We start from the raw sequence: 14,840 nt of genomic DNA, 5'->3' as shown, positions 1-14,840 counted from the left end.
CTCCCCCTCTGAGAAGAAACCTCCTCTTCAACACCCTATATTTAATGCAATCAAATGTTAATTAACTGACAATGGTACATCTGATTGATATGCTTCGCATACTGAACAGCAGATTCAGAAAAATGAGTATTCATGAATAGCATCACTTTACAGTTTGCAATAACAAGTCTAGCAATAGAGATAAATCTGTTTCAGTATAGTGTATGCTCCTATCATTCCACAAATATTTTAACCAGAGCTAGTTCCCATCAGCCATCCTTGAAGCTCCACCTCCTCCTCTGCTTCTCTCTTTTTCAGTCATCAGCCAGCGAGACATTTGCCGAATCCTCCCTCCAGCCTAGCTGGCACAGCTGCAGCACGACCCGTCTACCAGCCACCTTCTCTTCACTCCAAGCCCCTGTCGTGCTGCCTGCCACTTCTCCACCTTTCCAAACGTTACCTGTAAATTGTCTGTTACAAACATAAGCTGCAAACCCTTCCTTTAGTTGCTGAACGGTTCAAGAAGAAGAGGTACAAGCGGAGAACTGTTCAGCTCCAAAGACCACAGGAGAAGAGATGCAGGAATATGTAAAATGACCAGCAACAGGTTTGAGAAACACTTATATTCTCATTTAAGGCAAACTCCCCTTACAGAGAAAGCTTTCTTTAGTAGTCATATTAATAGTGGAAAATAGAGCTCTATGTGCATGAAAAGAGTTTTAAAGACTTCGCCTCCACAAAATACGGCCAAAAGCATCGCTGATCAGCTGGGCTGGCACAGATGCTCAGCAACCCAACAGAGCTGTGGGGTTGGGTTTTTTTTTTATTTGTGCCATAATTTTAACTATTGAAAAGACATTTCCGTAATATTTTCAGAACTTTGAAAAGCCCTACTTTGAGGTAAGTAAAGCAAGAACTACAGAGAGACATAGATCTGCCTGGCATCAGTATGTCAGGATAAATAATGATCAGTCAATAGAACTATCATAATCCTACAAAGCTTAAAGTATTCTTGATTAAACTACTGGCAGGAGACCACTAGGATTTACATAAGATTATTCTTTTGTTTTATTTTCCTTTTATACTTTTTTGTTTGCCATTGTATATTATTTAAAATCTGCTTGCTACAACTTCATATTCAAGCTTGATAGAGGCAGATGTTTCTCTGGCCAAGTTTGGTCCTGTTCCTTCTGAAGAAACAACAAAACCCATGTCTAAAGGCAATTCTGAGATCAGATTTTTGATTCAAGAGCTACAGAGCAGCAGTTCAGGTATATATGCACAGTAGCCTGTATGAGAAATTGCCACCCCTCCTGTGGGCACATTATTTCCTGTAGAATTTATCTCCCCCTGAAAAAGGGGATAGCTTTGGGGTAGACGGTTGATGCTCAGTATTGGTTCTTCCAGAGTCTGTTTTTTTCATTCTGTAAATTAAGTGCGTCAAGAATGGTTTGTGTTTTTCCACTATTGCTTGAAATCTTGTCAAATATGTTTCCCTTTCCCTGTCACTCTTATAATGTTTCTTTGGAAAATGCTATAGCTGGATCCTTGCTGCATTTAAAACATCCTCACAGTAATTACAAGAAAGAGAAAAATCTTTTAAAAGTTGCCTGTGTTTTTAAAAATTGTTTTCATTTCCATTTGCAAACCCAGAATGTCACAGACATGAGCTCAATAGAAGGCGGAGGTGAAACTATTTACTTGTCTAACTGTTCTTTTCCATTTTAAGTATGATGCAATTCTGTACTTCTTGTATTTTTAATGATTAGTTTGACAATAACTACAATATCCCAGTAATATTTGTACACTGAAATTACCGATTTATACAATTCTAACTTCACTTTTAACTTGGCTTATTTCCCCATACCACCGAAATAAAGTAACAGTACTTGCTATTGCATAGGAAATTCCATTTTTAAAGCACTGAAGCACTTAGGATTTATCCAGTGCACAGACCTAAGTGATGCTAAGTTCATTTATGGTCCAGTCCTTAAAAACATTTCTAAGATCAGGGATGAACATGCATTTACTAAGCAAACAGTAGTCACATGAAAAATATAAGTGATCCAGGTTAGTAGAAAAGGTATTAAAGACAGGGTAAGTCTGAAAATTTAGAAGCACAGCACTGAAGGCAATAGATCAGATGTTGTTTGTTGGCCAAAATCCCTCTCAAAGTGATGCTATTATTAGGAATAAGTTTGTAGAAACTTGTCAGTGAAGGAGATTGACTTGGCTAAGAACTTGACATCCCCATTAATCCTCTTGAGCCAAGTACGAGTACAGTCTGGCCTAAACATTAATAACCCCTTTTCTGTGCACTGCAGCACAGGAACCTTTACAACATTGTTCCTGATGTCTTCAAGCCAAAAAAAAAAAACCAACACAGCCCTTTTACCAGATACATTTTAGTCAAAATATGTTGCTTTGCTTGACAGAGGGGAATTGGAATAAAATTCTAAAATATGTGATGTGGGAGGCTACGTCATCTGTGGATCCCGACACCTTTCTGAAGGAGGAAGGTCGAGATGCCATCTAATTGATAGCGACTCTATTTGAGTTGTTTGTGACACAAAGAGGAAGAATTCAGTATCTTTGCTGGTGTGCATGTGTTTGTATGCTTACGTGTACACCTGTATACGATGAACAGCAACACCAACCACAAGGACATAGAGATGCCACCTAAATTTCTCTTACTGTACCAAAGGTGCAGAGGTCCCATTCCACAAAAACTCTTTGACTTACCTTGGGAAAAAGACAAACCGTTAAGTGACAAAGACCAGGGACATGGTTTACAAGGCTACCCATATATAAATCTACCACGACTACAAACCACCTTTTAAATCCGAGTCCCAGACATGTGTTTTACCAGCAGTGTTAGTGTGCATTCCCTCTGCTTAGAGCCGGAGAGCTCTGGCTCTCTGTGGGAGGAATGCGAAGCAGGCAGGAAAGGGAGATCCACGTGTCAGGGCCATTGCTGTCAAATGGCCTCCTCACACATTGCAGATGTTGCTCAAGCATGAGCCAGGGAGTGTGTGGAATAAAAAGCAGCCTATGGAACTTTAGGTGGGGATAAAAGCTGCAGAAAACTTGCAGCATGCTTCTATATCACAAGAGAATTTCACCAGTAGGGAACAGGATCTATACAGGAATCTACATATGGGCTGATCTTAGAGGTAATATTGGTACAACAACATTAATTTTACACTATACCAATATTTTTCTTTAGGGAGTTAACACTAGAACTTCTTGCAAGTTCTAGACACAATTTGGCTATAAGCATATGACTTATACTAAGACATGAACAAGTCCTGTAGAGTACATATCAAAGATTTCTTTTCCTTTAGAAATCAATTTTTATTGACAACAAAGTCCAATATATTCTGAGGAGAAAAATAAAAAGGGGTAAAGCCAGGCTAAAAAAAGAAATAGTTGATAATGATGGGTCTTGCATCACAGTTGTAAAAATTATGACTTTATCTCATGAGACCAAATAATACAGATCTGGGAATACTACTTAAATTGAAATGTTCAGCATCACTCAGAGAGGAACCACAGAAATTTGAGTTGTGGCCATATAATATTCCAGATATTGCATGATGAATATGTGGTTTATTGATTTGACAAGTACTGCTATCTTCCCCCAGGAAAAAAGTGAATTTGTGGCAAACGGCCTAATAGAATGGTACAAGTAATTTATGGGGTTCTGCACAGTCTGTTGGGTGAGGTGACAGATCTGAAAAGCCTCTGACTTATTAGTTTTCCTGCCATCATGGTGTAAGGTATGACTACAGCCAAAGCAAGTTTAAAAAAATACAACATAAACCAGAAAATGCTAGGGAGAAAAAAATAATTAATGCAAACTCAATTCCCATGTCAAGATCATTTTAGAAATCATGTTTGAAATAACTCATAAATGAACATAATTGTCACTGCAAATGGTTTACTAAAATTAGATGTTATATTCTGAATTACTTTATATATAATTCAAAAAATATTTAAAATATATTAAAGGAATCTTTAGCTATATAGTTATACATTTTAGGTAATTATAGGTTAACCTATCAGATTTGTACATGATGCAAGACATGCGAAAGCAGAAAACTTCATGGATTCTGTAGGCTCTCCTAGTAATTACTTCTTCTTCTTTACACTTTTCTTTAAGCTAAGAGTTTTTTCTGCTGCCCTACCCACATTATAGCTTACCCAAGGCTACACAGTGGAAATTAAAATTGAGATATAAATAATTTTTCAGTAATAGGAAGCTATTAATAATTTGGGAACCATGAGGCGTTTTTTAAATACCCGTTCCTTCAGTGTTGTATGAATATATCAGCTGGTCAGTATAGTTCCTCTAAGATACTAGCTAAGCTTGTCAAACTCATGCCCATTTTTTAAAGGAAGAAGAATGTTGAAGCTTTTTGTAATATAGTGATTAAAGGTGGTATGGGAGAACATTGTTTGTCTTTTACTTTCCTGACATCCCTTCCCAATAGTATTTTTAGGAGATGAATGCCATTGCAGAGACAGGTTAAAAAGCTGTCCGGCTGGTTTTAGCCACCCAATATAGTTTTAGCGCGAGTTAAAATGTACAGCCTAAGTCATTGAAACAGCCAACTGTAAAAGTGTCTATATAAATATATATAAAACTTATTCAATATAATTTTGTAAATGAATAAAATTTTAAGATTCAGACAACAAACTGTTAAATACAAACAAAGAAAAGATCTGCTGTAAAAGCGTGCTTGATCTTTGCCACCACTGCAGCTGGCTGTACAACAAAAAGTTGTGCTAGTTTAAACTACTAAATATTCGTGCCTCCTTGTTTGGCCCACAAGGCCTGCAGAATCTTTAACGAAAATATTCTTTACCTCTGAGGCAGGTAATACAAATCTTCACCAGCTATGGAATTTCACATCTCTAGGGAATATTTGCAAACAAAAACATATTCTTCTGTACTTTGGTAAAGCATTCTGTTCTTGCAACGCAGGTAAAACAGATCACCAGTTCTGCTTTTTTTCCCCAACAAACTATGTTTATTATGCCAATTCTAATTACCATGCAATCTAATGGTTTTAAGGCTTATATTTTCCACATCACTGGACATCACAAACATGAAAGCATTTTATACTGTCATTATACATCAATGTTTGCACTTGGTTATACATATATACAGAAATTATTCACACATCTTAACCTTGCTATTTCCTCTTTTCAAACCAACATAATTTTACTGTGAAAGCAGCTTTTTAATAAATGGTATTAGAAATACAGCAAGGCACACATTTTTTAAAAACTTTTTTTCTCATTACCACCTCAAGAAGCATAAAAAACCAAAACGTTGTACTTAATTCAGTAGAATGTCAACAGTTCCTAATATACAACACCATGTAGTTGTTTCTTGAAGTGTTGCATAGATTAAATTTTAAAATTAAATAAATAAAATGCCATTTATTTTAATTGCTTAATTTTTAGATGTATTGAATCAGGAGGGCTAATGACTTCTTTTTGCTGCAATCCAACAAAATTCTCACTTTAAAAGTAAAATAGTTTCAATAAACTTATGCATTATACACAGAAATATTAAATTTGATACATAAAATAGAAGAGTACTGAAAGGTACAGTTCTGAAAAGATGAACCAGACTGATAATGAATTCTGTGTAACTTCAAAACTTTAAAGAACAGAACCAGTGATAAGTGGTACAGGAGCATCCAATTTAGGTAGGGGAGGTCATTAGAGGTAGCTTGGGAGAGGAACCCATATGAAAGCAAATGGCCTTGCTACAATACAAAATGATCACTGAAACAGGACAAGCATATGCAGCCTGATCACAAAGCCAACATGGACAAATCACATTTGGAACGAAAATTTATCTTGGGAGTCAGTGTAATGAAAGGCAGTGGTGATACAATGGAATTGGAGGTCATCCCAGGGTTTACAGGATGAACCTGCACCTGAATTGCAGCCAAGTTTCTAAAAGGAAACAAAAAAAGTAATAGTAGGTTACAGAAAATGAAGTTTTATTTGCAAAACATAGCTTTTCCAGAACAACCATAGATAGTCATTAAATGATCACATGCCGGAGCCTTTAACGCAGAAGCATACAGTAGGCAAACAATGACTTTTAACAGCCTGAGGTACAAGTTACTGTAAAAAATTGTATTGATGTAGAAAACTCATTGATTTTTGTAAAGACTTTGTTTCTAAAGAAACAAGGGAAGTCATCAAATCTGACCTTTTCCCTGGATCCTGTCTTCATCCTTACCTGTGAACTTACCTTCAGCGCACTCAAAAGTGCACCGATCAATGAGAACATAGGAATTTTCAAAAGCCAAGCACAAAAAGATCTACCCATCACTTATTTTAATATTTATGTAAACATATATAGAATGAGGCTTTCATGGAGAGGAGGAAAGGATGGTCACAGAAGTGGTCCATGAATAGAATTGTTAGCGTCATCACTGTATTTTTAAATAGTAAATAGCTATTTAGACACTTCTAGTACCAGCAATGAGTTAATTTTTCATACCATAGAATTATCCAGCTCAGAGTTTAGGGTTAAACTATTCATCAAAGAGCACAGGCTTATGATGAGGATTATGAAGAAATAACTGTCAGAATACAGCTCAAAGATTAGTGCAAAGTACATCTCATAGGCATTTCCTAGGAGGCACTCCAGACATGCGTTATATGCCTTCCAAATTAAGCAGGAATATCTGGATCTATCCAGTTACCTTCTCCTTTTGATCTTATTTGCTGTAACTGACCCCCCCTCCCCATTTATAGAAAAAATATACTTACATAAAATAGTGAAAAAATCAACAGCTTGCTTAGAAATTAATGAAGAATTGATCTGAACAAAGGGGGAGACTATCAAAAGGTTTCTACAACTCTGGCATGAGATGCACATATCTATAGTAAGAAAAGTCTCACTGATGGATTATGTCAGGTTTTTCAAAAATTACATAATTCACAGACAAGATTATCTGTTTATTCTATTTAATTTTTTTGAAGTCAGCTACTGTAAGGAGCTAAAAAGTTTTAAACTCTATAAAGAAACATTATAAAAACTTCTAGGAAAAAAAGGGTAAGCAAAGATTTGGATCATTCTTGTATTTCCAGGCTCTAAAAGTAAATTAGAGTGTAAACGTGTATATTATTTTCTCCTGTAATGAATAATTAACAGTTCTTTACATTTAGGCATAATTTTTTTTTCTGTGGATCTCAAAACACTTTTCAGTGAATAAATCATGCTTCACCAGTTCCACTGATCATTATTCTCATTATTTTGTTGCTAAAGAAGCTGAGGCAAGGAAGGAATAAGTTATACAAAAAAATCTATTGCTGAGCAGGAAATAACAGTCAGGCCTTCTGAGTATCAGCCTTGGGTTTCTCCTGGCTATAGTAAGTGGCAGGATATTCTGGCTAACATTGCAGCATGGTCAGATAAAACCAATTTAGCTGTCTTAAGCTAAATACTTTTTTCCCTAAATTAAGTTAAAACCTAAGTTTAAATTACAAATTCTGTACAAAAGGAAGGAAATAGTTTTTGTGATTTACCTGTAAGAACTAATAGATTACACACAGAAATCTAACATATCCTCTAGAAAATACTTTGGACACATCACATAAACCTCCTTAATGTATTGATCTCTACGTATATTGAATACGCGACTAAAAAGTCCCAACCTATTGGTGAGTCATGGGTCACAGTGACAGCGGAAGATTGCATGATGTCATATACAGAAAGATAGTTCTTTCAAGCTGTCCCCTGCTTGAGAAATAAAATCAGCATAGCTTTATGAGCACCTCTGTTGAAGAACTCCGTCTTGGCTCATACAAGAGACTAGTCAGTGCTGTCAAAGGTATTTTTAAGCCTACTCAGAGAACTGTTATTATTTTCCCATAATGGTGATTTTTTTGTAAGAACACTGCTAAATAACAGGATTGCAACATTTTGCAAAAATATTTTCTTCATTATTACTTCTATCCTGCTGTACAGCCAAGGCAAATACTAAACCAGTATAAAGTCAAACTTCATTTGAAACTGCCTTTTTCAGGTTTGAATTCTCAGTATGCTTTTAAGGTACACATATAGTATAGATTATTTTTCTCTAAGTATTGCAGCTACATGGAATTACACATTTAAATGAGCTTACAGCACAGGTGCTACAGGAAAAATAATGGTGTTTGCCATTTATCTTTCAAATTAAATAATGTGTTTTTAAATAGTAACTTTTTTCATAATACACTTATGGGAACAACATTTATCTGTCACATTTTAAAAGATGTATTAGTAATAAATGTAAATTACCTTTGGAAAATCAGTAATTAGCCTCATCAAAAAATAAACAATCTGCCACCAAAAAGATAATCTTTAGCATAGTTAAGTATAATAACTGTTATTTGAATAAGTTAACAAATTAGGATAGATTGCTTCTGTAATTCATTCCCCATAGCATGAGAGATGAAGTTAAAGCACCAAGCTTGTGAATGGGGGAAGGGAGCTCAGACTTTAGTGAAACCAAATCTAGCAGCTCTTATTCTCATTTTTTGATGTGCCAGAGAGAAACTATATGTATCTTCAGGATTTACTACTGTGAATAATACAGTACATAATTTCCATGGACGCAATGCTATATGTATCAGTTAAGAACCAGTATATCTCCCTAAATGTAAAAAGTGGGATGTAGCATGACAGGCTTTGTTACCTTAAAAATATTTGTCAACCCCTGGGCAAAAATAAAAACTATACCATAACCCTATCAAGTTGTTGCATACAGACTCTGCATTACATTTTATTCCGTTGTGGGGCATTTATTAATATCTCCATCCTTTATGTCCAATCTTAGTCCTTACACCAACTGCATATTGTCATATCCCAGTCTTATAAAAAACACAGCTGGCTACCATGCAAGTAACTATGAAGTCCTGAAGGGTGAGGGAAAGTTTATACAGTATTTTGAGATCCTCAGAGGAAAAGTACTAATGAATTGAAAAGACATGTTATTAGCTTCATCAGTGAAAGAATGAGAACAAGAATAATATCACACTCACTACAGTAAGTATTCTTCCTCAAATTATTATTATAAAAATGAGTGAAAAAAATAAGAAAACTAAAAAACCAGTAATTTAGGAAAAGCTTATGTTTACATAATTATCTCTTATCAACCCCAGAGTTTTGTCATTATCTCAATTTCCAAATAGAGGTTTCCATATACACATAATCCTTCTAATGTAATTCTAGAATACATAGTATCATCTATGAGTTTTCTAACTCCCTGTTGATTTCCTTTGCTTCTCCAGTTGTTTGGATGTGTCCATGTATTAAGCTAATTGGCAATCAATAGGTCATGATAGCCCATTTCAAAAGCCATTCAAAAAATACCCTCTTTACTATGATGGTTCCAAGATAATGCATTATTCAAATAGATATGTGTCGAAAGAGATAGTGGCAAGCTGTAGACTATTGCTGTCATAACCTAAAGACTTTGCTAGACATATTTATACATATGTGAATGTGTGAATGCTGGGTAAACTGCCAATATGTGCAAAAAGAAAAGCCCAAAGCATAGTAATATAATATAGCATAATCAGGAAATGTAGAAGTTAGATATCTAATAGCAGCAAAGCAATCTATTTCGTATAAATAGGCCCAGATCCTCTGCTATAGCTACGTAGTTTGCAATAGGAGAGTACTAGTAGTTTTCATGGGCAGTGATGAATAACAGCCTTTTCTCCTAGCAACATCATGGAATCATAGAATAACTTAGGTTGGAAGGAAACTTGAACGTCATCTCGTCCAACCTCCTGCTCAAAGGAAGGCTATTTTCAAAGGTAGATCAGATTATTTAGAGCCACGTCCACTTGAATTTTGAAAATCTCTAAGGATGGAGATTCCAGAACTTCCTGGGGAAACTTGGTACCGTGCTTAGCCTTGTGTCTTACTGGAAATTCCCTTGCTACAGCTTCTGGCAAGCAGTGGCATTTGGAATTGGAGTGGCATTTGGAGTTGCCATGCTGGCTCTGGTCTACTGGAGGAGTGTTTCCAAAGACTAATGGCATTCTCATACAGCTATGCTGGCTTTTGAGTCACCAAACAACTATTGAGACTCAAAGCAGCAGTGCTACACGCTAGGATCTGATCCAGAAGTTGCTTTGTAGATCTTCTTTTGTTGTTAAATGTGCAGTTATTGTTAGACTTTTATGTGAGGTCAGAAACTCCAGATCTGAACCACTTTCAAACTTTGGAAGAGATCACAGCCACTTTTTCATCTTAGGATCCACCATCTTATGTTTCAAAATGCTTACCACAAAATAGAACTGTACTTCCAGTACTGCTGTGTGGCTATCAGTTTCCATCTGCTTTGGTCTTCAGGTCTTTATTCTATATTACCCTCATATTATACTCTTTAATGATGTTGCAAAGATTTCTTATTTTGGTAACCTCAACTTTTGGTCTAACATCATGTTGTAATAATTGTGTTCTTAATAATGGCTTACTGAACTTTACTCATGGTAAACTGACATCAAGAGATGACTTCTTATCTCTCTGCTTATTCTCTGGTCTGCTTAGCCATTCTTCATAGCTTGTCTGGAAATATTGTAGAATTGCAACTCACTAGTCACCCGAAATTCTTGTAAAACCAGAAGTTCAGCTTCATCAAGTGCTTCTGAACACCTCATAAGGCCAGCTGACTGTGGAGAAGGGGATCAATGAGTAGAGCTGGTTTCTGGTTCCACAGCTCAGTTGAGGAGGGAAGTGGAGGCTGATACAGAAATATTACTTTTGAAGAATTCCCAAGTTCTGCAAGAGAGCAGATTTGTCCCAGAAGAGAGCAGTTCCAGTCAGTGCAAAGCCAAAGAACATTCACTGCATTTGTTGACCAGTGGCATGGAAATTTGGATTATATTGTAATCAAAACAAATGACATAACACTATCGTAAAACAGAAGACCTGGATGGCGATTCATCTCCTTTCATTGTACAAAATTGTAAAAAAAAAGAAAAAAAGCAAAAAAATGAATGTGCAAATTGTGGAGTACATACCTGTTTTTAGGATAATGTATGTGCCTGGAGAGGGTTACATTCTATCTGTGCATATTTATATGTCTTTCCTTATGAAGATTCAGAAGATTTTCTTCACAAGTAAGAGTTTTATTGTTCCGATGCAAAACATCCTTTTTCTGTGAATGACCAGGCTTTAACAGAAACTCTATAGCTGAAGCCTCTTCAGAAACGGCAACACATCCTTTGGACTCTTCGGTTCCAGGTGATTTTCTTGTACTACTCTTTTTAGTGCTAAGCTCTGGAGAATTCTTTTCCAAACCTTCAGTTTGCCTGTCTGAAATCAGCAAACCATCATCATTTTTCAAATTGTTTGATGCACTCTGTTTGTTAGGATTGGGGATGTTTATACCATTGTCACCATCACATAAGAAAGATAAATTCCTACCTTCGGATGAAATTTTAACTTCTTCTAATGATTCTAGAGTCACTTCACCTAGTGACTTCGGAGATGTTTCAGAAATAGTGTTAGAAATAGGTTGCTGCTGCTCAACTCGTGCTTCGGGAGTACCATTAGAAATGGATTGCTGCTGCTCAATCCGTTCTTCCTCAGGACAGGCTTCAAAAAAGCATTCAATATTTTCTCTCTCATCTGTGAAGTCCAGTGGCACAGGAGTGCTGCTTTTTTCCTCTATGTATTTGATTACCTCTCCACAGTCACTATCATGAGAAGAAAGTGAAAGATAAGAATAGAAGTCCCCTTTTCTTAGCTGAATGGGTCTGTGAGAGTGTTCTAACACTTTTTCCTTGATCTGTGCTAATGAAGCTGGAGCAGGTGATTCACATTCAGGTTGTGACTTACTTTTCAAAGCTGTTGATGCCATGTCTATTATCTCCCTCACAAAATTGTGTACTGAGCCATCTTCCATGTTTCTTTTATCAAAAGCAGCAGATTCACAGTTACAGCACGAATCAGGACCATTGGTGGAGTCGCATTCTGCTTCATGAGATTTCAAGGCTGTACAGCAATCAGTAGATTTTTTAGTAATGCATATTCTGTGTTGTTGACCATTAGGTAAGGGTGTTTGTAAAGCTGTATCTTGTATGTCTACACAATTCATTTCCGAGGAAGATTCAAGACAAGGCTTTTTAGCAGGAGAGGAAGCAACAGAAAGATGAGCAGGCTGAAGATGGCTTTGGCACTCTTTTGGAGGGTTTCTGCATCCATCTGATGACAGAACAGTCTCCTTGCCATCCATATGTGAATCATCTGAACTATCTGTAAATGCTTCACAGACACAACATTCATTTTCAGCTTCTCTAACATCAAGCAATGCATGAGTTTTGGGAGTTCCTGATGTTCTAACAAGACCTTCCTTTTGACTGCCAAGAGTATTTTCAACATTGCCATTCTCCATATCATCCACAAGCTGATCCTTCACAACCTGAGAGATATCTTTCATCAGGTGACTCTTTGTCCCTTTTTCACGATCACGTGGTACGTTCTTACTATTGCCATTATTTTCGGATATTTTCTGTACTGAACCATTCAAAAGTGTTTCAATGCTCAATGTATCTGTGGCTTTTGATGTCTCATTACTAACTTCTTTACTGTGCTGAATTTCATCACTGAGGTTACTTTTTCTCTTCTCCCTTGTCAAAGAAAATTTTGGTCTGATCCAAGTTTGGAGTTCATTTTTTATATAATCAAGTCCTGAAATTAAATTGCATTCTTCATAAATATCCTCATCAGTTGCTATACTGGAGTCATCATCTTCATCTTTGATACCTAGCTCTTCCTCAGTTAAGGTAAGGGTGGAACTTGAAAGCAAATCACTGTCATCTTCATCATCAGTACAAGCAGAAGTGCAGGAGACATTAACAATCATGCTGACATTGACATCACTCTCATCAGCTACAGATCTATTAAGATGTTTTCTAAATGATGCATTTGAATCTGGTATTTTATTTCTGTGCAGTACAATGTCTTCTGAGCAGAGAGAAAGATCCTCACTGCTGCTGAGTTCAGTGAGAGAAGCTGCTGAGTCTTCGTTGACTGAGGATGCAATATCTAGAGACAGCTGTCCAGTAAAAGACATTTTTTGAGAGCTACTTTGGAGTGTTATATCAGAGATGCTGCGCTTTATCTTTTGATCTAAAGGACTCTGGATATTCTCTAAGCGATTCAAAAGATCTAATGTCCTTTTGCTGAGCTCTCCAACGGAATCACTGCTTGCGCTTATGTCTCCTGAGCCATGATGACTGAAAAGATCTTCATTGCTTTTGTAGGAAGTTAGCCAGCTTTCCAAAGAGGTGCTTCGCTGAAGACCGTCTCCACTTTTAAAAATACCTGAGCTGAACAAATCACCTACTACAGACAGAGATTCTAATGAAGAACTACGAGAGAAAGTTGAAACCTGTCTTGTATTCTCTGTAGCAGTTAATTTTCTTACAGTTTCTGCAGATTTACGGGAATTGGGATCTAATTCTCCAGGGATACTTGCCAGAGTATGGTCATGAATAAACCCATCTGGTTGTGACTCTCCAGGCTTATGTTCAGATTTACCAGGTATTTTATCAAAACAAAAGCCATGAAACAAACTGCCCTCTGTATGCGTTTTATCAATTTGCGATTGTTTCATTATCACTGGTAATTTGAATTTGGAGCCTTGAAGATATGAATAATCATAAAATGTAAACACGTCATGTTTTCCTTGCAATTCTTCTAGACAAACAGGGTTACACATGGTAATGCTGTCCAAATCCTCATCATTTTCACTTCCACAACATGCAGAAGGTGCCAACTGGAACTCGTCTGAGAGACTACCATGGTCGTCCTCATCTTCCTTTATTTTTTGTTTTATTACATCGACTATATCATCCACTTGAGTTTCTGCATGCCCAATTTCAGGATTACTCTGAGTGCTTTCAATATCATTTAGCAAAAAAATTTCTGAATTATTTGTAGTTTCTGTATCACATTCACTCACTATCCCACTCTCACTCTCAGAATGCCTGCTTATGTTTCCACTCTGATACATATAGTTATATGGTTTTGCCACTGTGGTCCCCCCTATTAGATCTGGCAGGGATTTGGTAGACGAAAATGATGAGTCTTTGCTAAGACTTTTGTTTAAAATGTTAGACTGTGTTACATTGGAGAGTTTGGATGTTTTTTTCAAAAAAGGCATGTGTTTTTTTTCTGATAATTCGATATTATGAAGACTATAGACCTGATAGATGTGAGGATTTGGAGGGGAAGTAATGCTGGGACAATAAAGAGGACTTCCACGATCACTGATACTTTCATCTTCGTTCACATCATTATCACCACATACTCCTGAAGCAGGTTTCTGGCTTAGATCATCCTTCTGGAGTTCCTGATCAGGATCACTTAAGTCCTCATGAATACTGATCAGCTTATTACTTATGTCGGTTTCATCCCATTCTAGTGCATCTTCACTTGGACCATTTAGATCCATCAAGCTGGGATCAATAATGTTCAAAGGCTCCTGTAAAATAAAAGTAAAATATTACAAATATGTACAGCTGCACTTCAAATATGCTTCCACTAAAATCATAAAAGTAAACTAATGGGAGTAAAGTGCATTTTAGGAACAATGATCATTAATAGGCTTTGAATTTTGTTACATTTTGTGTACCATTAAAATGATCAATTAAGATGAAACCTATTGAATTTTGCATGACTTCTTAGCCTTCTTAGGGTTTTTTCCTTATTTGCTGTCAAAATATAATAAAGAAACTTTACCTTTCTTTAATAGATATTAATTGTGGTTAGGCATTTTACATGTAACAACTTTTAACCATTCTGCAGAATCACACAGGAGTGTGTT

General features: G+C 36.4%; 1 pseudogene; it reads right to left on the bottom strand.

The window, feature by feature from the left end:
• Nucleotides 1-5,425: 5,425 nt before the first annotated feature.
• LOC104626815 lies at nt 5,426-14,498 on the bottom strand (annotated as a pseudogene).
• Between the last annotated feature and the right edge of the window lie 342 nt (nt 14,499-14,840).

This window comes from Phaethon lepturus, unplaced genomic scaffold (assembly GCF_000687285.1).
Source record: "Phaethon lepturus isolate BGI_N335 unplaced genomic scaffold, ASM68728v1 scaffold16109, whole genome shotgun sequence".
NCBI lineage: Eukaryota > Metazoa > Chordata > Aves > Phaethontiformes > Phaethontidae > Phaethon > Phaethon lepturus.
Note: the sequence above shows the minus strand (reverse complement) of the source record. Positions and strands in the feature narration are given on the sequence as shown.